The sequence below is a fragment of the Rhipicephalus sanguineus genome, chromosome 1, assembly GCF_013339695.2.
Source record: "Rhipicephalus sanguineus isolate Rsan-2018 chromosome 1, BIME_Rsan_1.4, whole genome shotgun sequence".
Classification (NCBI taxonomy): Eukaryota; Metazoa; Arthropoda; class Arachnida; order Ixodida; family Ixodidae; genus Rhipicephalus; species Rhipicephalus sanguineus.
Window position 1 is genome coordinate 48,859,798 of NC_051176.1, and position 27,168 is coordinate 48,886,965.

Here is a 27,168-nt window from a genome sequence, read left to right on the forward strand (position 1 = left end):
AGAAAAATTTCAGAGTATCGCATCTGTTTTCCGCGCGCCGCCGCCGACGCGATTGGCTTACTCGCATCACGTGAGCTCTCGCCTCCATATCCCTTCCAAGCGCTTTGGGTGCAGTTGCGTTGAATGCAGAGCGCGGCCGGACATTTAAAGTACCACGGTCCCTAGAAGTACTTCGTCGCTTTTTTAAACGCGTCATGCAGATGCCAGAGAAGTAGCTCACCAGTAAACGAACGTTGCTGGAGCTACTCCGGGAATTTCGTATATTTTTGCATTTCGTGTGGGAAACATTACATCAAAGAGCGTCGTTGTACGCGTCCGCATAGTTGGCCGCGAAATGAATTCGCCACCCTCGAAGAACACTCCTTTCTGTAGTGAACTACACAAACTTTGCTGGAAAAGCTCTCATGCAACAGGATACTTCACCTTTTCTGTTCGCTATGTTCAGCATACTACGTACCTTTCTATTTGCTTGGCTGTTTATATCTCGATCTGTTGAACAGATTGTGCATGCATTTCGAGTTATAAGCGTGTCGCGCACGACAGCGAAATCGAAACTTATTAAAATAACTGTTTACTGTAAGCCTTGAACGCAATTGTCGCATGATCATTTGCCACTGCGCAAAACTGAAGCGTGGAACTCTGTTGATAAAGTTGGTACAAGGCAATGTTATTAGGCGTACTTTATTTTTTTTTTAAATCTTGGTAATGCTGCATTGCGCCGAGCGTACCCTTGCAATACTGTTTAGTGGGTGAGAAATGGTCACAGCAAAAAAAAGAATAATAAAATCGGCTTATCCTCCCACGCATTGAGGGAATCGATTTCATGCGAGCCCCAGATCTATATACATACTGTATTGCATTAGCATGCGCGTTAAAAGGTTTCGGGATGTGCTATTTCTGATCAAAATAACATAAAGCACTGCGCCGAGGAAGTTTCAACAAGAGTGCATTACCAAAAAAAAGGTTGAAATTAAAAGCACTGCAGAAGCCGAACCCCAGCTGCTTACGCGCTGGCAACGCAAAAGAAAAGAAAAAAAAAACTTTGTCGGAACACAGCAAAATATTTGCAAATGCACTGCAACGTTGGGAATATTAAGGAGACAATAAATAGGAAATCAAACAACTGAGTAGTGACGTCAATCATTTTCGATGGCCTATTTTCTACCTATCTGTTAAGAAATGACAATGTATTGGCAAAATAAGATGCACCTTACCTACCGCACGCCGATTCGCCCGTGCGTTCGGCTGCTGGCGTTCCGAACCGAGACATATACTTCACGCACAACTTCCACTTACCGTACACACACCACTTCTATTACAGATAACACCCAGCTGAACAGCAAGCATGGTGCGCAAGTAAGGTATGCGTCAGCGATCAGTCGAAGGACGCAATGCTGAATGTTCGATAATGTTCTGGAATGTGTTACGAAATGAACCTGAACACCGACTGCAAAGCTAGCGCAAACAGTCAACATTCACCAATTGTCGAAGTAAATGGCATCTCGCACAGTCATTACGCTAATGCAACTATACAGCTCCGGACCTTGCGAACACACCCGGCCGTGAAACCAAAAGAGACCGATGAAGCCACGATGAGAGTTCGCGAGCACATGGCAACATTCGCCGCACGTTCCATTAGCTACACCGCTTACCGCGCAGTCGATTCATGACTGTCGATGACTCGAAATCACTTCTGATATCCTTTTGAACAAACACACACACACACATATTGAAGTTACGCCGACCGTAACACGGCATCGAGGCGAAAAGATCAGTCACTTCTCAACACACGCTAGCAACGCGCTGCACGGTCCGGAAGGGAAATGGCCGCCGCCGCCCAATGTTGCCCGCGTGCAGCCTACATTTGCGGTACTCTCAAATTTTCCAGAGACTCTACGCCCAACGAGAGGCGCGGCCCTCTAGCTGTCACCTATCTAACTAGCGCACGCGCCTAGGGTGGTATGCGCCGCCTTGAGCGGTGGCGCGCCATCTAGTGATCATTCTTGAAATTACCGGAGAGCGCAGCTGCGCCTATGGCGGGACCAATGAGAACTAGTGTACAGGCCACCGACAACGCACAACGCGCGAGCGTAAGAAGCTTGGCGAGCAAGCACGTCAGGCAGTCAAAGCTGTCCGGAGCCCGTCACTGCTCGGCGTCCCTCATAGCCTTTGGCTTATTTGGTGCGACAAATCTCATGAATCAGCCTTCCCCGTCGCGCATGCGCTGTGCTTAGAAGCGTAGCTATCATTGCAGCGGTTCCAATATATCAACACGGGGCCTGAACAGTGCGATAAAACCGGCAGCAGTTTTAGTGGGTCCTACATAGTCGCTATGAAAAACATGTACAATTTGCGTGTCTGTATTGTACGTGTAACATGAAGAAGCAGCTCTTAAGTGCTTATGAGTTTTGCGTATAAACAGAAAATACGTAACATTTTGTTTGTAACATTAACTGATATTGCATATCGACGTTTACTCAGCCATGTAGCGCGCCTTAATAAAGCTATTATAAAATCTTCTCGCAGCGTTTACGCGAAACATAGAACCATGGAGTTATTACGAGACAATTTTAGCGCTAGAAGTAGATACGTGAAAGAACGCTGGAGTGCAGGTACTGGGACCAGGCACACAGCCCGACACTCCATCCTATTGCATTCGCTTTTACGAGCCATTTTTAATGCACTTGAGACAGTAGACGACAGCGGCATGAACGGCTGCGACTTCGGTACGTACAGAAAACTGTCATTCTACACACCGTTTGGTGTGGTTCAACAGCAGACCCTCACGTTGTATTGTGCCGGTTCTTTCGTACTGACGCTTTCATTGCTGTGTGGGAATAGGAGCTAATTTTATCATACTGTACGTTGTTACGAATTTCAAATAAATACAGAACGTGTAATGAAACGTGCGAGCTTTAACGAGGCCTTAAAGATAACAAGGCAGCGTGTGTACGACATTGGTTCTAAGGAGCCATTTTGTACGCGTTATGTGATAGAACGGAACGAAACGTCACGAGAGCACGAGAGGGAACAGCCAATAAGCGAGCTGAGGGAATTCAGAAATGTTTTCAAGGCGTGGAGAAATACAGTATAATAACTGAAGATCAATATTAGCAGGAATTGTTTTTCAAGGGTCGAAATTCAAGAGCGCGGTGACATTAACAATTTGTGCTGATTGGGCGCTAGGTGGTGTCGCAAGTTCACGAGTCGTCAACTTGCGACACCACCAAAAGAGCCTCGGCAGCAAAAGGAAAGAGGAATGCTGCAATCATAAAGCACAGAGAGTTGTAGGGATACAATAGGTACGAGGTGCTTCGAGGTCTGCTGAAAGGTGTAATGGTTCCGGGGCCCACTGGTGTGCATGAGGGCAGAGGTGCAATCGGGAATGGATATAAATCAAAGGACTGTGGGTCGCCTCGCGTTGGGTGCTCACGGGAAGACGACAAATGAGGCTGTAAAGGGCGATATGGGATCGGCAGGTTTTGAGGCGAGGGAGGCGCCGAGCAAAATAAGGTTCGAAGAAAGGCTAAGGAATATGAAGGTAAGTAAATGGGCAGAGAAGGTGGTCCGTTATTTGTATAGGAAGAGCGTGGACACACAGTGGAGAAAATGAACTAGGAGGCTCACTAGTAAATATACGGCTGGTAGTGTAAGCAATATGTCAACAAAGAGCGTTAAGCGAAAAGTTAGAGAGGCGGAGAGGATTTCCTGGGCGACAGCTACGGAGAAAAAACCGGCTTTGAATAACCACCGAAAGGGCAAAAATGAAATAAGGAGGGAAGCATTCTAAGATAATTCAAGGGCAAACGCTTTACTGTATGAAGCGAGGTCAGGTTGCCTTAGAACGCGTACTTATAACGCGAGATTTTGTAAAGAACAATGCACATGCTGCGGAGAAGATAAGGAAACGTCGGAGCCTGTTCTTATTGAATGTGGAGATATCCACCCAGGTGTACGTTTGGGCACGAGCCTACATGAAGCCTTGGGTTTTAGGGACTACAGTGGAAAGCTGAACACACCCGCGATTGAAATAAGAGACTGTTAGAGTATTGGTGGCAGAAAATTAGAGAGAAAGGACAAAAAATAAATATTGGAAAAAAAATGACAGTCTGCAGTAAAGGGCAGAGAACTGGGCTGACAATTTCCGTTTTTTTTTTTTTTCCTGTCGCAAGATCGACTTTATCGAAGTAGAGGCATTAGGCCACAAAAAAAAAAGGAAAGTTTTTTTTCGAGCCTGGTGGCACACTTGTCACCGCCCTGTTATGAAGGATACGCTCATAGAATCCATGCATCCATCCACGTGCCTTAGAACGCGTAGTTATAAAGCGCGATTCCGTATACGCTGTGAGGAAGCTAAGGAAACGACGGAGCATGTTCTGATTGAATGTGGAGATATCCACCCAGGTGTATGTTTGGGAACCAGCCTACGCAAAACCATGGGTTTTAGGGACAACCATGGTAAGCTGAACACTTTCGCAATAGAAATAACTAAGAGACTGTTAGTATTGGTGGCCATAGAAGGGTCTCTGCCGTAAGGGGCAGGGAGCTGGGATGTGAATGTTTTTTTATGGTAACATCGATTTAATCGAAGTTGACAAGGCATTGGACCAATTTCAAAAGAAGTGCTTTTTGTAGAGTGTGGTGGCGCACATACCACCACGCTCGACAAAAAACGGCCCCGTTATAAAGGGGATGCTCATAGCATCCATCCATCCATCCATCCACACTGGGTGGTGGGGGGATGGTTGTGATTTCGCAAACTATTGGCGTGGGATTGGAGTAAGCCAAACATAAAGCAGGTTAATTCGATTCTCCGACCCTAGCGCTAACGTTTTGATTGAGTCCAAGTCGTACGGAGACCGCTATACATCCGTTCTATCGGACGGAACGGTGCCTCCGTCCGTGCTGTGTTTCCTTGCAATAATGCTTCACAGCACTGCCATTTCCGGTTGCTATTCCCACGTCTGACCACCAGACGAGCCTCGGCCAATCCCGTGCGGCTCCGTGTCGTCCTCTCGTTACGTTTCGTTCTGTTCAATTCTATCGCAGAACACGTACAAAAAAATGGAGGACGCTTGAGCTTCGCCTTCAAGGGCAGAACGCGATAGCGTAATCGGGACCCGTGCGCATCGCCTTCACTGGCTTCGGTTTTCGGAGCATGCCTCAACCGTGCCGTGAGGAAACGACCGACTGTGCCCTTAACGTTGGCCATTTCAAACTATCCTAGAAAGTCTACTGCAAATGCAGTTGTCCGCTACGCCATAATTCTTTCTTTCGCGAATCGGTGAAGGGCCCACTACGCGTCCGTAAAGCAACACGCGAACCTACGCAGCTGCTCACTTTCTTCATGCTTTTGCGGCTGATGATTAAATATGTCTGAACATTTTGTAATGGGTGGGCCTTTAAAACACCCACTCGTAGCGCAATTCACATATTTTGAGGCTTGGCGAGATCCTACGCTTCTGCCACGCAATATTACATGCGTTAAGGAGACTCCTTCCACTACATGACATTCATATAGTGTTTTTTCCCAAGCTATTTCAAGCAATATCGTGGCTCTTTGGTAGAACACCTGCTTGCCACGCAGATGGCATGCGTTCGATTCTTACTCGAACTGAATATTTTTGCTGTTTATTTTATGTGCATTTTCCTCAGCTTTTTGGTCACGGACGAGATGTTTTATCGCTCACGACCAACAACTCCGACGCCGACACAGGAATTCCTGCGAACCGAGCCGGTTAATGCTGTCGCGTTAAAATACATCCCCTGGTGTGCGCTTTATGCGCTAAAGCGCACAATGTGGTATCACTCGTTGCTTTTCGCTCTTATAGGGCACTGCGGAGATACTTTTTACTTCCAAGTGGTGAATGGAAATGTGAAGTGATCGTCAGTCAGTGCTCACGTGATAGCCACTATATCTTCTTGCAATTCAATAAGCTATTTCTAAATATCGCTTGTTTCCAATATGAATAGAAATGCAATACGGAGAAGGAACTACCAAGGCACATTGCTGGCTAAGGTGGAATCTCAACATTGTTTTTCCCTTTCACTCATTCCTTGCGCCGCGTTTTCTCGTGTTTCATTCTTCTTCGTCGTCGCCTAAAGCCCTCACGCATACTAAGCCATTGCCTTTTTTCTAATCTTTACACCACCTCAGTATGCGTCCATTATGCATGCTTCACTAATCGCAGGTACCCATGCAATCACCCATACCCATGCTATCTATACTAGGATCAGAGCAACCGAACGCTTTTCCCGATACCTATCCGGGACAATTAAAGGCCTCTTGAGAAAAGTAAAAACGAAAAGTTGAGTTCCGAGTGCTTCCATTCTTTAGTACTATAATTGATATGAGAGCGCTTATTCAGAGCTTGTGCACGGAGTCGTAGCGGCCGGCTTAGTAGACAGGCTCTGCATGATTTAATGGCGTGCGCGCGGTCCCGAGGCTTAGTCGCGTTTGTGTGGAGCTAGCACCGGATTTCGCCTGGGACTCACTCGTCGAAATAATTGTATTAAGCAGATATCGCATAAACACATTAGAAATATGCCCTTGTCTGGTGCATTGAAGCACCAAGTGCAAGTCGTCAACATTCACGGCAGGATAGGTGGTCAGTATCCTGTTTAGGCGTTTCAAGGTGTTGAGGCTCCCGAGAACGTTGCCGATTCGGTCACCATGCCGAAGCATTGTCATCATAGAATAGCACCCACTACCACTTTTCCGGTTAGGTAATTGTAAGACACTATAGGTGCGACGGACAGTGTTGCTTAGTTGCAGAATTTGTGACTCGCGAAGAATGAATTTTCAAATGTACATGGCGAAAGCCTGTAGGTTATGATATCGTTAACTTTTACTGGATCATGAAATACGCAGGCTTGGTAACTGATCAAGCGTTGTTAACATTTTATATTGGAGTTAACAAAATGGGTTTTAAATACAGAAACATGTCCCGGCATTTCAAGGTGAAGAAAAATGTGTGAATAACCTAATAATCTAATACGTAAAGTGTAATGGCGTGTTTGCAGTAGTATCTCGCTCTACACCATCTGGATTAGCTTGCCTCGCCAAACATGCCCAGTCACCGTCGTTTCAAAAAACAAGAAAAAAAAACCCTGCAACAACCACAACAGCGGCAACGTATGAGCGCGAACACATATTTAACTTAGCTTAAAATAAGGTAGGCTAAAAGAGACTGCGTCGAGGAGCCCACTTCTTTCTTAGGCACAACCTTGTGCACCCATAGAAAATATCAAATTGGAAAGGTTGACATTGTGATATTAAGGAAACAAATTGCATTGGGCAAGCCTTATCAAGGAACACTTACATGCTTGCTCATGGTGCTTTGACGCAGTAGTGCCTTGCATCAGACTGACAATCTCAGAGCTTTACTATTCTCTTATTCCTGACTGTGAACTGCCAGTGCTGGCCCGTTCCGTGCCAAGGCAGAATAAGTTGTGCTGAACATTCCACAAATTGGAAGAGTTAATTGGGCGAATATATGCATGACAGGAAACTAGCAAAGCAGACGTACTATCGCGCTCAGTATGAGCTACATCACGCGAGCGCGTGGCCGAGTGCTTCGCAATGTTGTACAGTGGCGCTGTTCATGGCATATTTTCGAGTTATCGAGATGGAGTTTGGCTGTCCCTGCGTGCGCGCATGGCCCCCACTTGCTTGCTTTCACCCTCGAAGTTATTTTCGTAGCTGCTATCACCGCAGGGCAAAACGAGGGCGTGCGTGAAAGCAAATGGAGGCTATGCGCACTCGCACGGACAGACAAACTCTCTCCCGATAACTCGAAAATATGCCATGATCGACGCCACTGTACAACCTTGCAGAGCGCTCGGCCACGCGCTCGCATGTTGCAGCTCATACTAAGCGCGGTAGTACCATTGCTGTGCCACTCGATTGCGTCTCGACTGTTCCGGTCGTGAAATGTTGGCAGCCAAGTACCCGCTAGTGAGGAAAAGCTTGAAAGTGTAGGACTGCTTTCTGAGGGGTGCATTATAATGTTAACAATTTTTTTATGCCTAATGTGGTTTTCAGCGAAAAGATATTTTAACTATTACAACCGCCTTTATGTAGGCATTCATACACTACGCCTTTTGCCCCTTGTTTCGCTGCTCTCTTAGCGGCATATCTTTCAGTGCTGACCATCCAGTGCCTTGGTGTTGTTTGACAAGCTTGACCACGGCTGTTTGCTGTAAAAAACCGCAGTTGCTGTGCGTTTGGCACGAGGTGACGGGCCTGCATGTGGGCCACCTGTCGGTACTGATTTTCCTACTGCAATCGGGGGTGCTATCCGACCAGCGGCTTCGTGAAGGCCTCGCCTACCCGTATGCGGTCCTCAACACGTGATTCCAGCAGGCCAGGTGGGTTTTCATTAACAGAACCCCGGTTTTCAAGGTCTTTGTAGTCACCAAGGATCGATTACACTGCCATTGCTTACCCGTTTCGTGCCAAGGCAGAAATCATAAGCCGGGCTGAATACAAATGTCCACAAATAGGAAGATTTAATTGGGCGGATATGTACATGACTTGAAACTGGGAAAAGACACGTACCATTGCTATGTCAGCCGATTGTGTCTCGACTGTTGCTGTCGTCAACTGTTGGCAGACAAGTACCGCGCTAGTGAGGAAAAACTTGAGAGAAATTTTAGGACTGTTTTCTGAGAGGTGCATTATGTATACTGCTACAATTTTTTCATGCCCAATGTGGTTTTCAACGAGAAGATTCGCTGTTAACTATCGCGACCGCGTTTTTTAGTCAAGTCTCAAAACAAAGCTTGTTTGCTAGTAACAAAAAAAAAACAAAGCATGTGCATTGTAGGCCTATGTAGGCGTTCGTTCATTACGCCTTTTGACCCTTGTTTCGCTGCTCTCTTAGGGACATATCTTTCAGTGCTGACCATCCAGTGCTTTGGTATTTACAAGCTTGACCACTGCTGTTTGCTTTAAAAAAAAGTCACAGTTTCGCCGCAAGGGCGAAGCAATGAATGCGATAGCAAGGAACTAATGCTATACGAAGTGAGGCTCCCCAATGGATACTCTCTGTTTGAACAGCGCTTCTGTTGCAAAGGCGGCCGAAGCAGCGAAGGAAACTAGCGTGCTTCAAGTGTCGAGCTGTGACACTTGATAGTTCGCGCTCATCTTCTGTTTGTTCGTTTAGCGGCGTCCCTGAGCTCGAGTGACATTCGTACGCGCCGTAACATGAGCGCGGACATCACGGTGAAAGCGTGAAACATTCCTCTACCCCGCGCAACGAGAAAACCGCGCGAGCAGACAGCGGAAGGACAAGCTTCTCCCATGCGCAAATATAAGAAGCGAGCGAGCTCGCCGACGACTTTTAAATGCGCCCGTCGGGCTCCTAGCGCCACCTCGCTGGTAATGAAGAAACGCTTATTATCGCCTTCTGTCTCTGAGTCCGTCCAGCGCTAAATGGTGTGTATATAACGCTCGCCGTTAGCTACGTGGAGGATCTGCGTTTCGTGGCGTAGTGGATAGCGCCGCTCGCTGCGGAGCAAGAAGTCCCTGGTTCGATTCCGCGCTTCGGAAGCATTTTTCTGAGTTATTTTTCTTTGGGGGTTTATATATATATACATACTTGTACATATACGGTGCATGACGGCGACGACGGCGACGGTGACGGCAAAATCCAGCCGAGACTGTCCATATAATTGCTATCGCAATAAAAACGCAGTTGCTGTGCGTGTGGCAGGAGGAGGTGACAGGCCTACAGGTGGGCCACCTGTCGGTACTGATTTTCCTGCTGCCATCCGGGGTGCTAACCACCGGCTTGGTGAAGGCCTCGCGTACCCGTATGCGACTCTCGACACCTGGTGCCACCAGGCTAGGTAGGTTTTCATTTACAGCAGTTTATTGGGAACGTCCTCGTACCTTTCGAACCTCGCTTTTCAAGCCCTTTGTAGTGACGAAGGATTGATTACATTGGTTATTCTTACTGGCGCACGTTGTCGAAGGTGGTAGCATAGCAGGTTACATAGGTAACACATTTAACAATTTCGTGGGTGAACTTGCGTCCAGCGGGCTGTCGTGGTGGTACAGTGGTTGTACGGTTCTCTACTGCTGACCGGGAAAATGCGGGTTTATCCCATCCGCGGAGGTGGAATTTTGAGGGAGGCGAATTGCTAGAGGTCCATGTACTTACATTTAGGTGCATGTTAAAGAACACCAGATGGTCTAAATTTCCGGAACCTTCGACTACGGCTTGCCTCATAAGCATATCGTGGTTTTGGCACGTGAAACTCCGGGTATTAATAAAGGATTGCTTTATAGTGGAACGCTTTGTATTTCATACGTGTGTAAACTGCATACTTTCAACCGCAATCGCTGTAGCTCACGTCAATAATTCTGGAATGTACATGGCTATTCGCGTCCCGCATTCATTGTGTTTCAAAGCGTCGAATACAATGGAAATGTTGCAATAACAGAAAGTGGGGGATCGTGCCGAACGATAGCACGCGCAAGTTTTATGCAGTCATGATCACTGTGAAAGATTTTAACAAGCGCGCGTCTCCATATTCTGCAGCATACACAAGCATGCTAGGGGACTTTTGATGCAGGGTATTAGTTGGAAATTGTGTAAGGTTTCATTTGTAACGATGTGTGCCCAACCATATGCCGCTTTTCATAGTTATTACAAATATGTCACCAGCGCTGTCACAAGTTATTTGCAGCGCGAGAAGTACATGCGTGAAAGAACGCGCAGGTTTCGCGACCAAGCACTACTTGCGAAAGCCGCTGAACACGGGATGCAGGGTAACTGCATCCCGTGTGGGTAAAGTGTTTATGCAAGGATACAAGGGTCTCTCAGCAACTCAACCAGAATGAATCGGGTGTCGCAGGACTGCAAGGTGAAGACTGCGCCGGAATACGGATACGGGGCCAAGCCTACATTTTGCCCCATCCAATTGCGCTTGCTCTTTTGACGAGTCAGAGGTAAGTTCAAAACACTGCAATTTGACAGTTAGTTCACTTGGTGTCGGTCGTCAGCGTACTCTCACTTTGTACAGTGCCGGTTGCTTCGCGCTACCGCTTTCATTGTTACGTGTAAAGAGGAGTTGATTTTACAGTTCGTGCACAGCGTTACGAAAATCAACTAACTGCTGAAAAAAAGTGTAACTGAATGCGGCATTTAACGTACGATGTCTAACCTCACGTCAGTGCATGGTGTATCGAGAAAAACTGGCAAAAGTTCTCCTCAAGGGCCTCTGGCGTAAACAAGGTAGTTCACTACATGGCGCCGCCAAAGGAGATGGCAACAGATATCATCATCATCATACTTAGAGGAAGTTTATTAAAAATACGCGTTCCTGGGTTTGAAAATGATCGCCTGGAATATTTGTCGGTAAGTTGGTCTTAGGTGACACACAGCCTGCGCAGCCCAGGCTTGGTCAGGGGGCCACAAACGAGGGGGACTCGAGATGCCGTTCTTATCATAGTGAGAGCTCCTTCTAAAGAGGGCGGCGAAAAGTAAGCGGTAACATGACATAGAATTGCCCTTACCTTTGTATAGAGTTTCCTCCATTAGGGGTGAGACCAGGTAGTGGAGTCTGTCAGTGTTTCGCCAGAAAAGAGACCTGTAAGGCAGCGAACATATTCGGATTCTTCTGTTTAGTGAAGCATAAAGGGCGTTTTCATAAACCAATGCATAATGCTGAACAGTTGGTAGTGGTGAGAGGACGCCCTTTAAGACGAGCTAAAGCGCGAATTGAAAACTCCGGCATTGGTAACTACAGCGTAGAAAACCGTCGTTTTTTGTTCATATCTATTTGCCACCATCATTATCAGGCCATTTTATCTCCACTGCAGGACGAAGGCCTCTCCTCATGATCTCCTATTTACCATACCTTGTGCGAGCTTGTTGCATTTTATCTCTGCGAACTCCTACTCCATCTATCTCGCTGCTGCCCTCGGCTGAGTGTCCCGTTCGTTGGCAACCATTCCTTTGCTTTGACGCATGGTTGCCTATCCTACGCATTACGTTTCCGGCCCAGGCCTAATGCCAACTAGAATACCCACTACCCGTGTTTATTTTATTTATTTCACACTACTGCATGCCAGCATGACCCAGGCAGGAGTGGAATTACAAAGAACAGCACAGAAATAATTTATAACAATACCGGCACGACATGCAATACGTCAGTTTTGCTAGGACGATTTTTAACAAAGAAATGAAAAACAGCACCAAGAGTTTACAAACACTCGCACTACAAGTAGTATAACAGTTTCAGTGATACAATATTCAACACGACAAATGTTCTTCAAGGGCTTCATCAAAATTGTCTGCCTCGCAAACGAACTCGGGTAGACTGTTCCAGTCCGAAACAGTGCGGGGAAAAGAACTCTGTGTGAATGCCTCTGTTTTGGCAAAAATGTGTTGTAGGGTGTGTTTGTGAATGTTGCGCGTCGCTCTTTCTGCAGTGGGCTTTAAATATGAAGGTGCAGACATACTAAGCTTTCCGTTCAAAATGTTGCGCGAGAATTGGAGTCGACTGATTTTTATGCGGACAGGCAATGTGGCGATATCATGAGACTTGAAGAGTTGATTTGGTGAATCTAATCTTTTGTATTTATTAAATATAAATCTGATGGCCTTCTTCTGCAGCCGTTCTAGGTTCTGTATATCTTTTTTAGTGTATCCCATACAACGGATGCATACTCCAATTTAGATCTAATAGCATTATACGCTTGAAGTTTAACATTCACAGTTGCACCATATTGCACCAGTTGCGCCACGTACAGCACATCAAGCAGGCCTCATTGAGGCCTGCTTGATGTGCTGCACGTGGCGCTAGTCATCAGCTAAAGAAATAGCGATGTTAGAGTGCATCGAAGAAGCATCCTATATGTAGGGCACTGGGCATATATGGGTTAAATTGTGGTGCAAATTATTTACTCCAGTTCTAGTCTAAGCGCTTCAAGTAACTGTTTCACGCAGTCTTTCACGTTCCTTTTTCTTTGCTGTCAGTGTGCATTTCGATACCCGTACTAATAGTTATGAAGGAAGATGGCTTCCTCCGGTGCTGGAATATCTGCGTCAAGCAGGACTGCAGGCATTTATTTCATCGCAGAGTGCAATTTGCTACGTTTGCCTTTCGAGAACTTTCTTGAATGTATAAAGGAGATATCAAAAGGCAGAAAACGATACAAATTAGGTTCCTGCATTAGTACCAAATTGCATTCAAATTTATTTGCTCCGACAAATATGTCTGTCTCGCAGTCAGTCACGTTAAACGTAAGAGTTTGCGCGTTTTCCACTCTGCTTATGTGGCGTTATTCGGCAGCAGTCGTACTGACTGTATTGATGTGACTTTGATGCTCATGATGGTGTTTTGATTTATTCATGGTCTTGCCAATGTCACCAATAATTTCTGTGGTTTAACGTCCCAAAAGCACGATATGATTGAGGGACGCCGTCGTGGAGGGCTCTGGAAATTTCGACCACCTGGGCTTCCTTAACGTGCACCTCAAGCAAAGTACACAAGCCTCCAACATTTTCGCCTCCACCGAAAATGCAGCTGCCTCGGCCGTGATTTGATCCCGCGACCTTCGGGTCAGCAGTGCAGCGCCGCAACCACTAGACCACCGCGGCGGGGCAGCCAATGTCACCAGCATAGGTCCGCAGAAAAACTGGAGCTCACCCAGACTCACTGAAGAAATATTTTGCTCTTAAGGCTCTCCTGGACTCATACTCACCAAAATTGTTTGACCATGGTGTCCATCTACGAAGCGCCTTTTGATATCGTACTTTCAAATAGGTGTTATCATTTGTTGCAATCCAGTAAGGACATTTTTATTGAAACACACGTCTGACACGAGATATTTTTATCAAAATCTTCCCGTGTAAGAGTGTGCGGAGGGAGGGGAGAGATCAAGGCGCTGCCTCATTACCTGCCAGGCAGCGCACGCTGCCGCCCACGCTCTCATTCCCCGGGCCACTGCCTCTCCCACCGATGGCCCTTCTGATTCACAAGAAAACTATCCTCAGTTTTTATTAAAGATGTAATAACTCATTATTGGCACTCCCTCCACCGCTTTCCTGCGTCCTGCATGAGTTTCAAGAAGGCGGGCGAGAGAATTCCCCGACTATTCACTAATGCGCTACTGTGCCCGCCAGTGCTCAAACATTTTGACTCTTCCGGCCTCTGCCAGTACTGCGAGGTGGCTTGACACCTGCCACATGGTATAGGCAGGCCAGCTGAATCCTTCTTTACCCCGCAGCCCCAACCCAACCCGAGAGGACTGGGAGGCGGCCCTGCTCGGCTGCTCCGCCCCCTCTCATAGCAATGCCTTGCTCTGCTCTGCTATGCTTTCCTCCTCTCTTATCTTTGCCCTCACCCGCTTCGCCAATTTCGTGGACGTTCCGCACGGCTGGAACTCAAGCGTCAACAGCTTGAGCGAACCACTATGGTAGACTAAGCACTTTTAAGGTGTTGATGCTCTCCGAGAACGGTGCCAATTCGCTGATTGTGTCGAATAATTTTCGTCGTACAACAGCGTCCCGCACCAGTTTTCCTGGTAGGTAATTCTAAGACCCCGTGTGGGTGTGACAGCCAGTGTTGCTTGGTGCCAGAGGCAGAATGGATTTTCAAATGTATATGGGGAAATCCTGTATGATATAAAATAACGTTAACTTTTACGTCATCATAAAATGGTCAGATTTGGTAACTGATCGAGCGTTGTGAACATTTTATATTGGAGTTGACGAAAGGGGTTATTGAAACTCGAAGTTTTTATGATACGCAGACCTTTCAGGGTGCAGCGACATATACATGTTAATAACCGTATACTAATACGTAACGTTTAATTATGTATTTCCAGTAGCCACTCGCTTTACAATAGCAACAATCTTGGTCTTCTTCTAGATTACCTGGCCTCGCGAATTATGCCCAGTCACCGTCGCTTTGCTATGCTGCAAGAGCGGCAGCGTACGAGTACGAGGTCATATCTAACTTCTTAAAATAAGGTAAACTAAAGAAGCGTAATGGTTCGAGGGACCCGCTTTGTTAGGCACAACCTTATGAAGCCATAGAAAACATTAGTGGCCATCATTCGCAGTTTTTATTGAAAGGTTGAAAGCCTGATGAGGAACATTAACATGCTTGCTTATATGGCTCGGACGCAGTAGTGTCTAGCATCAGATTGAAAAAGCCCAGATAGATTTACTATTCTATTAGTCTTTTGTGTGAAATGCAAAGCGCAAACATGCCACAGATTGCCCGTTTCGTGTCAAATCAGAATTAATAGGCCGTGCAGAAAAGACATGTCCATAAATGGGAATACCTATTGGGTGGACGTATGCAGGACTTTAAAGAGAACTAGCAAAACAGGCTTCCTGGAATCCACCTTTTACGTTTTCCTGTGCTGCCCTCTGCCGTTTCGGTAGAATTTTGTTAGGGGCCTGTACAACTGGTATCGCCAGAACGATAGCCTTCGAGATCAAGAGGCGTTTCGCGACCGCTAGGGGAAGGGCGCGTGCGCTGTGGCATCGTGAAAAAGTCGGATTGGAGTGCCAGTTGTCGTTGTCTAGACGGTCGTCAGTTGTTGGTAGCCAAGTACCCGCTAGTAAGGAAAAGCTCGAGAATTTTTAAGGCCCAGAGGTACATAGTACTATAACAGAATTAAATGTTGGGCTATTTGGCTGAGACACATTAGACATAAGTGGCTGAGATATAATAGCACAAGGGATGAAACGACGAACACAATGAAAGCGCTTGTCTCCGTCTTCTTTCTTGTGTCCGTCGTTTTATTCCTTGCGCTAGTATGTCTCAACCAGCTACATAATACTGTTACAATTTTTTTTAAAATTCGCAATGTGCTAGTCAACGAAAATATCTTCTGGGGACTATTGGAACAACACTTTTTACTCAAGTCACAAAACGCGGGCTCTTTGCTGATAAAAACAAATCAACGGCATTGTAGCCCTAAGCAGGCATTCTACCATTACACGTTTTGCTCTGTCGTTTGGCTGCATTTTGAGGGGTATATATTTCCAGTGATGAACAACCAGTGCCTTGGTGTTCACAATCTTGACAACTGCTCTTTTCTGTAAAAAAACGCAGACTTGCTGTACGTGTGGCACGAGGTGGCCGGCCTGCTGGCGGGGTACCTATCCATGAGCCTTCCTGAACACCCTGTGCCAGCAGGCCAGGTAGGTTTTCATTTACAACACTCTATTGCAAACGTATTCACACCTTACACGTTTTCGCAACCTCCACTTTCGAAGCTTTTTGTAGTGACCAAGGGTTTATATTCCACTTGTCATTCTTAGTGACGCACGTGGCCGAAGCTGTCACAGTTGTGCCGCACATCGTTCGCCGTATTGGCTGCGAACAGCTCTGGCTAACACTCCGAGGTTTACACTGCCATACCTACCCGATAAAGTGAATGGGAAAGCGGCTGCCTCTATAGTTCAATTGGTAGAGCATGGCACGCGTCATCCGAAGCCTGTAGGTTCGATCCCTTGCTGGTCTTTCCGGTCTTTAATTTCTAAGGGGTTCTTTAATTTCTGATCTCTTGAAAACGGTGGACAAATTGTTGTAGGAAAACTGACCACTCTGTACAGGAAATGTCTCAACTGAAAGCCAAAAATGCTGCATAGGCAGCTCCTCACTGGTTGATTTGCAAGAAACCGATTCCCGCAATGAGTGGGATATTCCGGAATTTTTCCCCTTTCATTTATTTCTTGCGCTGCCTGTTGTCGTTCTTGGTTATTCTTCGTCGCCGCCTACAGCGCAAACGCACGTCTCATCCGTCTTCTCTTGACACCGCTTTTTCATTGTGCACGGTCCACTCATCAGATCCCCGTACAATCCCCCGATGTATTCAATGCAGACCTCTGCAGTAGATACATCGTTCTTATAATAATTATTAGCTTGTAATATCAGTATTGTTCTTTTCACGACCACTGTTCGTGCCAGTATTTATAACTCGTTATCATCATCTTCAAATAGATACGCGCTGGCTTGACTGTGTGCGTTCAAGCGGCTCCAGTCAGTGCCTGCGCGCATTCTGCACTAGATTGCGCGAAGCTCGCCAACCTTAGGTAGCCACCGCATTTTCAGATATCCATTTTGGACATTAAAGTGCCTCTTGAGAGAGAAAAGGTGTGTTCCTCTAAGCATTCACTTAGAGATTGTGCAGGCATTCATATATATATAGTGCACGCCTAAGTGAATATAGGTCCCGCACACTCAAAGCGTGTGTACGCGCTTTCGAGGCCGACGCACAATAGTGCGGAGCCAGACCAGGATTTCGAATTGCTTTCGTAGAAATGGTCTCATTAAACAGCTGTCACATTGGCACGTTAGAGCTTACGCGTGAGAAAGCGCGAAGTTCGTCATCAATATTCGCGGGGAGATAGGTGGTTAGTGCTCTTATCGAGTCGGGTGTGTTAGCTTCTCATTTGTTTTTCACTTTCATAAAAGCATGGCGTAAGAATATTACGCACTAAACCTTAATGCTGGCATTTTTTGGTGAGGCCTATTGTTTCGGCTTGGAAAATCTAAAATTGTAAACACAAATGCTTACCCACAAACGAATACCGCCAGATGCAACGGAACAGCGTTTTCCCTATTGAACTTACACCGCAAATGAACTAACTCTGCGATGTCGGTGCAGGTTAAAAAAAAAATCACCGCCATATCCACAAAGTGAATGATGTTAGAGGAGCTTGCTGGGAGATGATCGGGTAACTCGCGAATCCTCCGTACACATTCCTCTGTCATCATATATAGACGTGACAACGTTGCACCTGCACTCTAAAAAGTTTTCGGGAGCAACTGCGCAGTTCATCCGAAAAAGGGCGATTTACTCCCTCGAAGGACGAACTGCAGAAGCGTGCGTGCCGTGCGCAAAGTTCGGAGGGTAACTGCTTGGTCCTTCGTCAAAATGAGAGGAACGGGAGGACGAATGGCAACACTTACTCCCGCATGCCTCGAGAAGGAGAGGGAGAGACGCGGGGGTGAGGGGGTGAGCGGGTAGATCTCCTTTCACTACTGAGCATATTTTCACGTTAAGTGCATTGCGAAGTGTCAGTTCCTGGAAAATGTATATTAGTGGCCGTAACAATGCTCGTTCATTTCTTGTAAGCAATAAGGGGATGAATAAATAACTAAAATAAAATTGTTAAGAGAGATGACAGGATGACCTTTATTGAACGGTAAAGGTAGGCCATGTGCTGTGGGGCGCGTTGTGCATTCACATTTGTCTCACGACTTGCTGGTATTTGCTCATAACAAAGAGCTTCCTGTAATACTTACTCTATGAAACTCTATGGTGTCTATGGCTCGTCAGTCAAAAGTAGTGCTGCCTGTTGTCGTTCTTGGTTATTCTTCGTCGCCGCCTACAGCGCAAACGCACGTCTCATCCGTCTTCTCTTGACACCGCTTTTTCATTGTGCACGGTCCACTCATCAGATCCCCGTACAATCCCCCGATGTATTCAATGCAGACCTCTGCAGTAGATACATCGTTCTTATAATAATTATTAGCTTGTAATATCAGTATTGTTCTTTTCACGACCACTGTTCGTGCCAGTATTTATAACTCGTTATCATCATCTTCAAATAGATACGCGCTGGCTTGTCTGGTGATATCACACTAATGTAAATTTTACTAAAAAAAACGTAGAGGTACCTTTCATTTTTGTAAAAAGACCAAAAAGCAGTAGATTCCGTCGCCTTTTCACTGAATCAGCAGAAATTACAAACATCAGTAGAGCTACTGATAAATCAGCGGTCATGGCAGCGAGGACCACACGTGGATACGTGCCGTGTGGCGCGGACAGTTTGTTTCGGAGTGCTGGGAAGCCACGCGTCTAGCATACGGCCCCCGCGACCGTGGCCTTGGAACATTGAAAGCGCGCCTGACTCAAACACTTACTCCCGCATGCCTAGAGAAGGAGAGGGAGTTTTATGGCCCCTCAGAAGTTGGCCATAAAACGGGGGACACGTGCTCCAGTGTCCATGGGCGTAGGCAGGGGGGTGCAAAAGGGGCACTTGCCCCCCTCAAGCCACACCGGCACTTGCCCCCCCACCCCAAGCTATGCCAGCTCTCTCTCTCTCTCTCTCCCCTCCTCCTCCCCCAGACGCGATGTAACACGGGTTTGCACCCCCCAAGGCAAAATCCTGTGACGCCCATGCCAGTGTCGGTGGTTGTTTTTGTGTGCGTGTGTTTGTGGTGCAAGGAGGAGAATCCAGGCCCAGCGGACCGGGAAAACATCGCCAGCGAACCTTTTGAGCTGCGTGGACGTTTCCTATTTTGGTGTATCAGTAAATAAGTTCGTTTTGTTTTAATCACTGGCTTCGTTTCACTTTTGCGTGTTTCAGGACTAGAGCAATCGAGTCCTGAACAAAATGAAATGCAGGCCGCGTTCGGAGGGCCAAAATCAAAAATTATTTTCTTCCTTAAAACAAAAAAAATAATTTCATTAGACTTTCCTCATTACTTAACGACGAAGTCTTCTATCAAACGCCGCATGACGAGGATTTTTACTTGGACAGCATCAGTATGAAAAATACGGTCAAACGTGCGACAAATCGCTTATTTTCTCTAACTAATTTTTTTTCGGGAATATTTGAAGTCTATTTTACCCCTAAACATTTATTCAATCATCAATTATTCAATCATCTTTTGCAATTTAAAGCCATCTGTAAGGTCACATAGTTCTAAAATGTTTTTTGTGCGAGGTGTTGGCAAAATTAAGGCCACCAAGACCAGAGACGGCATGGTCTTCTCGCACTCTGTTTTACTTGCAAGTCATTGCGGTAGTCATGCTAGCATGCTGTGCATGCTCGGCTCTTTTATGCCTCCAATGGAATCGCTTACAATAATGTTTTCGTCGATAATGCAGCTCTTAACTCCACAATTCTGTCGATTGATGAGATCATGGCCGAGTGTGCCAATGCGTGCAGTGGTGGTGAACTTTGGGAGAAAGGGCTGTGTTTTTGGTCTTTCACTGTTGCGAGACATGCGGCCATTTACAAGCCACACCAACCTGGCACTATGCCGCAAATGCTGAGCAAGTGAGCTGAGAACGTCATTGCTCGTTGCATTATCGCCGGTGCATCCAGCGATAATCTTGTTTATGGATGTGAAAGGATCACGACGGAAGGTCGCTTCAAGATACCGTTTTAGGTGCTGGCCACCCAAAGACACTGGGTTTATTCGGAAAAAATGTACACTCAAGTTATCATGGTAGGAGCCACGTGGCACAATGGCTTTCTAATTAGTGCAGGAAAGTAAGTCTCTCAAGTCGATAATTCATTCTAACAGCTCAACTCCCACCTAACACAATGAATTTGCTCGCATTGTGCTGATCAGATGGAAAAAAAGGTACAGGAGCCAACGCTGCACATTTTTTTTTTGTTTTTCATCAATAACCACTGAGACATGATTGTCGATTTCACTACGACTCTCACTTTTACTTTTTTCCCCATTTCCTGGCTCCTACATTCTTTTTGCACATGGCCTTGAAAAATGTATCAGCAGGGTTCTACTTTATAAAGTATGCTAGCATGACGTGCTGCCTGCAAACAGCAAATGCCCCTGTTTGTTTGTTTTTCAGAACCAATTAATTGGCTTCCGTGTAAACGAGACCAGTCTCTAACCTGTGGATAATCCTGTAGCCTTACTGCAAGTGCTTTGACTTGTTAAGAATGTTCTTACCAGTGTCGAACCATGTTTTGCAAATAAGTTGCAACTTCATTTATTTGTCAGTGTGTCGTAAAGCATTAGGTTTTATCTGTTGCTACATGAAGCAGCTGCTGTAATAATGAAGCAACAAGCCTTGTGTTAAAATGTGCCTTTTGTTTTGTAGGACCCCACCAAGACGCATCATGTGCCGACAGTGACATACAATGGAAGCTTGTTGACTTCAAGGGAATTTATTGTGCGCCTGGAGGGCCTTGCTATTAAGGAGACTAGCCTTTTGGCAGCCATTGCCGCACAAATCGCGCTATACTGGGCGCTGAACATTGTTTTCAGCAAGAAAGCTCAGCGGACCTTCGATCTCCTGTGTCAAGTTCTGAAAGTTCAGAGCGTCTTGCGGCCGACGTCACTCGTCCGTGTGGCTCTAACCATCTTGAGCCAGTGAACAGCCAGACTGATTTCAATAAAGTATTTTTCTCACAAATAGATCTGGATTTCTGCCCTCTCCTGGAGCATTTGTGTCAGACTTGGCGCAATCCGATGAAAATCATGTTCCTCAAAACTTTTTTTCATTTGCCGATGGGAGAGCTGGACTGCTGGTTTCTTGAGCACTCAATACAAGCAAACGTTACTCCATCGAGAGGCATTGAGGATGATTAACTGCATGCTGCTCCGACGAGGAATGTTGTGAAAGAGTAACTGTCGCTCCCATGAAGGTATTGAGAGATAATGTCCATTTCTCCCTGCGGGACTAATGGGAAAGAGTAATTGTTACTCCATTTAGGTGTCCAGAAAGAGCAAGCATTGCTCCCGTGGAAGTATTGACAGAGAGCATCCATTCCTCCTTGTAAAGAGAAACCGTCGCTCCCCTGGGAGTATTGAAAAAGACTATCTCTTCCTCCCTCGGGAGTATTTGTAAGGAGCAAGTGTCACTCCCATAGGAGTATTGACCAAGAGCATCCGTTCCTCCCTTTAGGAGTTTAGGAAAGGAGCAACGGCTGCTCTTTAGAGGAGTAATTGAAAAGAGTAATTGTCGCTCCCTTGGGTGTATTGAAGAAGACTATCTGTTCCTCCCTTCAAGAGTATTGGGAAAGAGTAACCGTCCCTCCCGTGGGAGTATCGAAAAAGACTATCCGTTCCTCCTTTGAGGAGTATCGCGAAAGAGTAACCGTTGCTCCCGTGGGAGTTTTCACAAAGAGATCCGTTGCTCCAGTCAGTTACTCCCTGAAGGAGCAAGTTCTACGGGGAGTAACGGTTCGTCCCGTCGCAGTTACCCCCAAAAAGGAGTAATGGGTGTGGCAGGTTAGTTACTCCCCTAAAAGAGTAACCTCGACCCCCCATTTCCTCCTTTACTTTTTAGAGTGTGCGGCCAAAAGTGTGGTCGAGGAAGTCGCGCTTGAAGAGTCGGCGCCGCCAACCTCAGGTAGCGACCGCATTTGGCGCTTCGCCGCGGCATCCCGCGACCGCACTTCTTCGGGGTTCTCTTGCCGCCGCTTCCGTGCTGCTTCTGCTTCGCGACCTCTCACCGCAGGGTCCGCTTCACGGCACGCCCGCTTATCTACTGCTTCGCTGGCCCGCACCTCCGGGTTTGCTTGACGGCGAGCCCTCTTCTCTTCTTGTTCACTGAGTCAGCTGCCCGCGAAGAGAAAAGAAGCGCGCCAAACGCGAAACGCACCAAACGCAAAACGAGAGGCGCGGCCCTCTAGCGGTCACCTATCTAACTAGCGCACGCGCCTAGGGTGGTGTGCCCTGCCTTAAGCGGTGCGCGCCATCTAGTGAGCATTCTTGAAATCACCGGAGATCGCAGCTGCGCCTATGGCGGGACCAATGAGAACTAGTGTACACGCCACCGACAACGGACAAGGCGCGAGCGTAAGAAGCTTGGCGAGCAAGCACGTCAGTCAAAGCTGTCCGGAGCCCGTCACTGCTCGGCGTCCCTCGTAGCCTTTGGCTTATTTGGTGCGACAAATCTCATGAATCAACCTTCCCCGTCGCGCATGCGCTGTGCTTAAAAGCGTAGCTAACATTGCAGCGGTTCCAATATATCAACATGTGGCTTGAGCAGTGCGATAAAACCTGCGGCAGTTTTAGGGGGTCCTACATAGTCGCTGTGAAAAACATGTACAAGTATGCGTGTCTGTATTGTACCTGTAATCAGTGCCCTGTAATCAGGTGGCCTGTAATCAGTGACCTGTGAAATGCGCCAAGGAGGGAGAATGCGTGGCGAAGTGAAATATTAGAACTTATGATACAAGAATACGCTCAGCTTGAGCCGAACTCCAACACACTTTATTACCAGAAACTTTTCACGGTCTCTCCGAGTTAGAAACTTTTTATAAGTTTGAAAGAGTCCGAGGCAGCTACTACAATGCAAATGCAGAGTTGAAGCGTAAAAGAAACAAACTAATAATTCAAACGGTACAGAAATCGTCAAAGTTTTACGTATAAACAGAAGATACGCAAGTTTTTATTTGTAACGTTAAATGATATTGCACACTGATGTTTTCTCAGCCATGTAGCGCACCTTTATAAAGCTATTATAAATTCTTGTCGCAGCGTTTGCGCGAAACTTAGAACCATGGGGTTATTACGAGACAGTTTTAGCGTTAGAAAGTAGATGCGTGAAAGAACACTGGAGTAGGGGTACTGGGACCAGGACCACAGCCCGATACTCCATCCTATTGTATTTGCTTTTACGAGCCATTTTTAATGTGCTTGAGACAGTAGACGACAGCGGCGTGAACGGCTGCGACTTCGGTACGTACAGAAAACTGTCATTCTACACACCGTTTGGTGTGGTTCGACAGCACACCCTAACGTTGTATGGTGCCGGTTGCTTCGTACTGACGCTTTCACTGCTGTGTGGAAAATGGAATTAAAGGGACTGTCTACCGCCCGGAAAAATTTTTCTCATTGTGGTGAAAATGAGAAGATCGCTCGTCACATCGGCGGCAACGAGCATGCTTTTGCCCCATAAAGGAATTGTATTTTTAATTTGATGTTGAAAATCGTGAAAGAATTACAGCTAGCGTCACCCAACGCCGATATGGTTCAATCTACTGGTACACTCTAAGAAAAAAAAGAGTATGCGTGACTCTTTTCGGAGAGTTCCGACTTGCCACGTATAGGACTCTCTTTAAATAGTCACGGTGACTCTCTTGGTGGGTCAGGGTCAGCTCGCTCTAGAAGAGTCCCCTGACACTCTAGGAAGAGTGGAAAGACTCTCATCCGAAGGATCACGTTACCACTTATAGGGAGTCAGACGACTCTTGCCGGTAACACTCCTACGGGGGTCAAGTGAGCCACACCGAAGCGTCAAGCGACTCCCCAAGTATCTTAAGCTACTCTTTTGACCCTTGCTCTACTTTTGCGCGACTACTGTTGAAAATAGCGGAGTATTCATTTTAAGCAAGTGCAATAATACTTGCGGTTCTGCCCAGCGACTGCAAAAAAAGAATAGTTCAATTTTAGCATTATTTTAAAAACTCGTCAAAACAACACATATTTTCCAGCAAAGTTATATAGAAAGCGCGAAAAGATGGTCAGTGATTTCCAATTAAGAAGTTAAGGTATTACTCATTTACATGCTTGTATGAGTATAGCCAACTAAAATGTGTGACTGTGATGTGCACAGTGTCATATGGTGCTAAATAAACAGCAGAAATTGGCATCATGTTTCCATATTTATTCTTATGATTAAGAATAAATCAAGAAGTGGTGACGGCTGGAGACATCAGACTTGTGGCTTGCTAGGTTGTCGCTCCTGTTCAGCGTGAGCGCCTTGAAAAACGGTATCTGAAAATAAGAACGTGATATTATGATGAGAAAATGAAATTGCAGTAAAGGTTAGCAAAACCTACACAATAAGTGGTTCACACAGACATAATAAAGGCAAACAACAAATGCAAACAGGCATGGTCAGGAACCAAGTTTTTTGACGTCGAGATCAGACATGTCATATGCTAGAATCACCGCACATAGCTCCCACAATCACGCACACTCACTCGATTCTGTAATAACGCCCAACGTCATCGCACTGTATGCAAATCACAAAAACAGCAAGCAGAAACGAGGGAAGAGTGCACGGCCGCGGCCGCACCAACGCGCGCCGTTGAAAGTCCAGAGCTTTTTCACTTTACCGGTGAAGCGTGTCCAACTTGAATGACTACCGCGTACGTTCTGGAAGCACCGTACTATATCTGCACCTCAAACTACCGTCTTTAAGCGAACAAAAACCATTATATATAGTGCATCTGAGCGTTCTGTACACAGGCTTTTTTTTTTTTTCACGTTCCCACGCGCCGAAGCACGCTAGACACTCATGGTCGATGGAAATGTTATGAAGTAGACTAATGTGCATCTCAAAACGACTTCTTGCACATGCAGTAGCGCAGACACAACGTGCGATCAGCAAAAAATGACCCTTGATAATTCTTTGCATCGCTCACTATAAGGGAGCTTGCACAGAAACGCGCATAGCGGGGCAACTCGTTAACTGACAGCTTTAGTTGGGCATCCGCAACAGCCCTGCGGACACAGGCTGCTGTTGGAAATGGCTGGCAGATAACTTCCGCAGAGCTGCTGCAGACGCCCAGCTAAAGCTGTATAATTAGTACCTACGAAAGCAGTACACTCACCGTTAACTGGCGCCCGTTGTTCCTGTCCGCAGCTCCAGGAATATTCCGTCCTCCAAGCGTCACCGCGTCACTTCGTGCACGGAGCCGGCGTCAACACCAACGCCACCGAAGACGCGCATGAACAGGCACACAACCCGCGCGACCAACACGCAACGCATTCCAATAGACGAGGAGACCGAGAGGAAAACAGAAGAGGCACGCCACCCCGGCGCCGTTATGGCGCGTTGCCTCGCCTCCGTCGTCGAGCCAACGCGCCACAACGGCGCCAAAGGGCAAGCGCGCGATATGTATGGCATATACGGCGGTGCCGCCAATCGAAACGCGCTTCAGGAGAGTCCCGTGACTCCAGTCGAATTGCCAACTCTCTTTCTCTGCCAGTACCTTCCAAAAGGGGTCAAATGGACACCCGAAGAGAATTACGCGGCCGTGACCCTCTTTTGACTCTTTTTTTTTTTTTCAGAGTGTAGGACGAGAGATTCTCGCAGGTAGACTCATTTTGCTTAAAAACAAACATGTATAACTTGAAATTGTATTTTACGCACTTTAGACACCTTTCGATTGCGTCAGAGAGTAATTTCTTGCTTTTCTTTTTCTCGCGCATACAAAAAGGCGCCCGATGGCGCAGCCTGCGGCGCCGTCTTCGATTTTGTCTGCTTCAACTCATGCGCTATGTCATGCGGCTCTCCGCGCTGGCCGTACTGTGCCGCTGTATTGTTGTAAGGATGTCTCATATGTGCTGCGCTGTGAAGGCGCGCATTTATTGTCTCTTTTTGATAAATCGACTTGGCTTGGATTGCGGCAGCAGTGCTAAAATAAGCGCAGAGACTGCGATTACGGCAAAACAAATGTTCTGTAATCGTATAGTAAGGCTTCATTTAACCGGTAGCGCGCTGAAAACGACTGTTACATTCTTTACAATAGGGTTCGGCAAAACTAAAGTAATCCTATCGAAATCACATGTATTTTCGGTTTTAATTTTTACCGGCACTACAATCATCATCGCGTCCACCAATCAGTGTTGTGGGCATGTTTCACGCCAATGCAAGAAGACGGAACGTAGATCGAAAAATTCTGTTTTAAAAATTTCCACTCGCTTTTTAGAGAAACAGCTGCAAGGTTGGACACTTCAGACGGTACGCTTTCTATTGCTGTACAAAGCAGAAAAGCAATGACGGACGGTAGACAGTCCCTTTAAAAGGGTCATGAAGCACCCCTTCGGCTTGTTGAAAAAACACATCCTGTGGAAAGCTGACACGGCTATGAACTGCTCTGCCAAATATTAGTCGTGGGCGCCGCGTAAAGGCCACAAGCGGAGCGCGAAGTTGCCGTTTCCTCAGGTGCCCTCTTCTGGTCCTCCTCCTCTAATCAAGGAGAAGTTTCCTGCGAGGGGACGGCAACTCGTTCGCACATCCACTACCTCTGATACACACCTTTCGAACAGAGGCCGGTTGTCACTCTCGTCAGTGGGCGGGGCGTCTGCCGGTTGACGTCGCGATCTGCATCGCCGCGTCCCAAAAGACATAGCATCCTCATTGGCAGATAGCCGACGTAAGTCGAGAGCGGCGTTCAGATCAGATGCGCTTCTTGCCACGGGGTGCCGCCACTTGCCAGCGCCGCACTCCTCAGTACAATCACAGCGGGAGAGCGATAGCGTTTCATGACGCGCGCTGACGTAACTTCTTTACTCCGTGCCATCCCTCCCTGCGTAGCTTCCAGTGCGCTCGTCGGTACGAGAAAAGAGAAAGCGCTCAAAGCGTGCGCCGAACCCCCGTAACTCCGCTCATTCTTGACGGATTCGAAAAATTTTTGAGGCGATTTATTCGGGGGGCAGTAAACTCCGATACTGAAGTCATTAGATCAT

At 46.7% G+C, this 27,168-nt stretch overlaps 1 protein-coding gene across 1 annotated transcript in view; it reads left to right on the plus strand.

Annotated features, from left to right (window-relative positions):
• The window catches only part of LOC119391022 (uncharacterized), a 253,828-nt gene that overhangs the window by 19,035 nt on the left and 207,625 nt on the right, over positions 1-27,168 (plus strand). Inside the window, exon 4 of the mRNA XM_049414494.1 lies at positions 8,216-8,370. The gene's annotated coding sequence lies outside the window, so the exon portion shown is untranslated. The remainder of the gene's footprint in view (positions 1-8,215; positions 8,371-27,168) is intronic.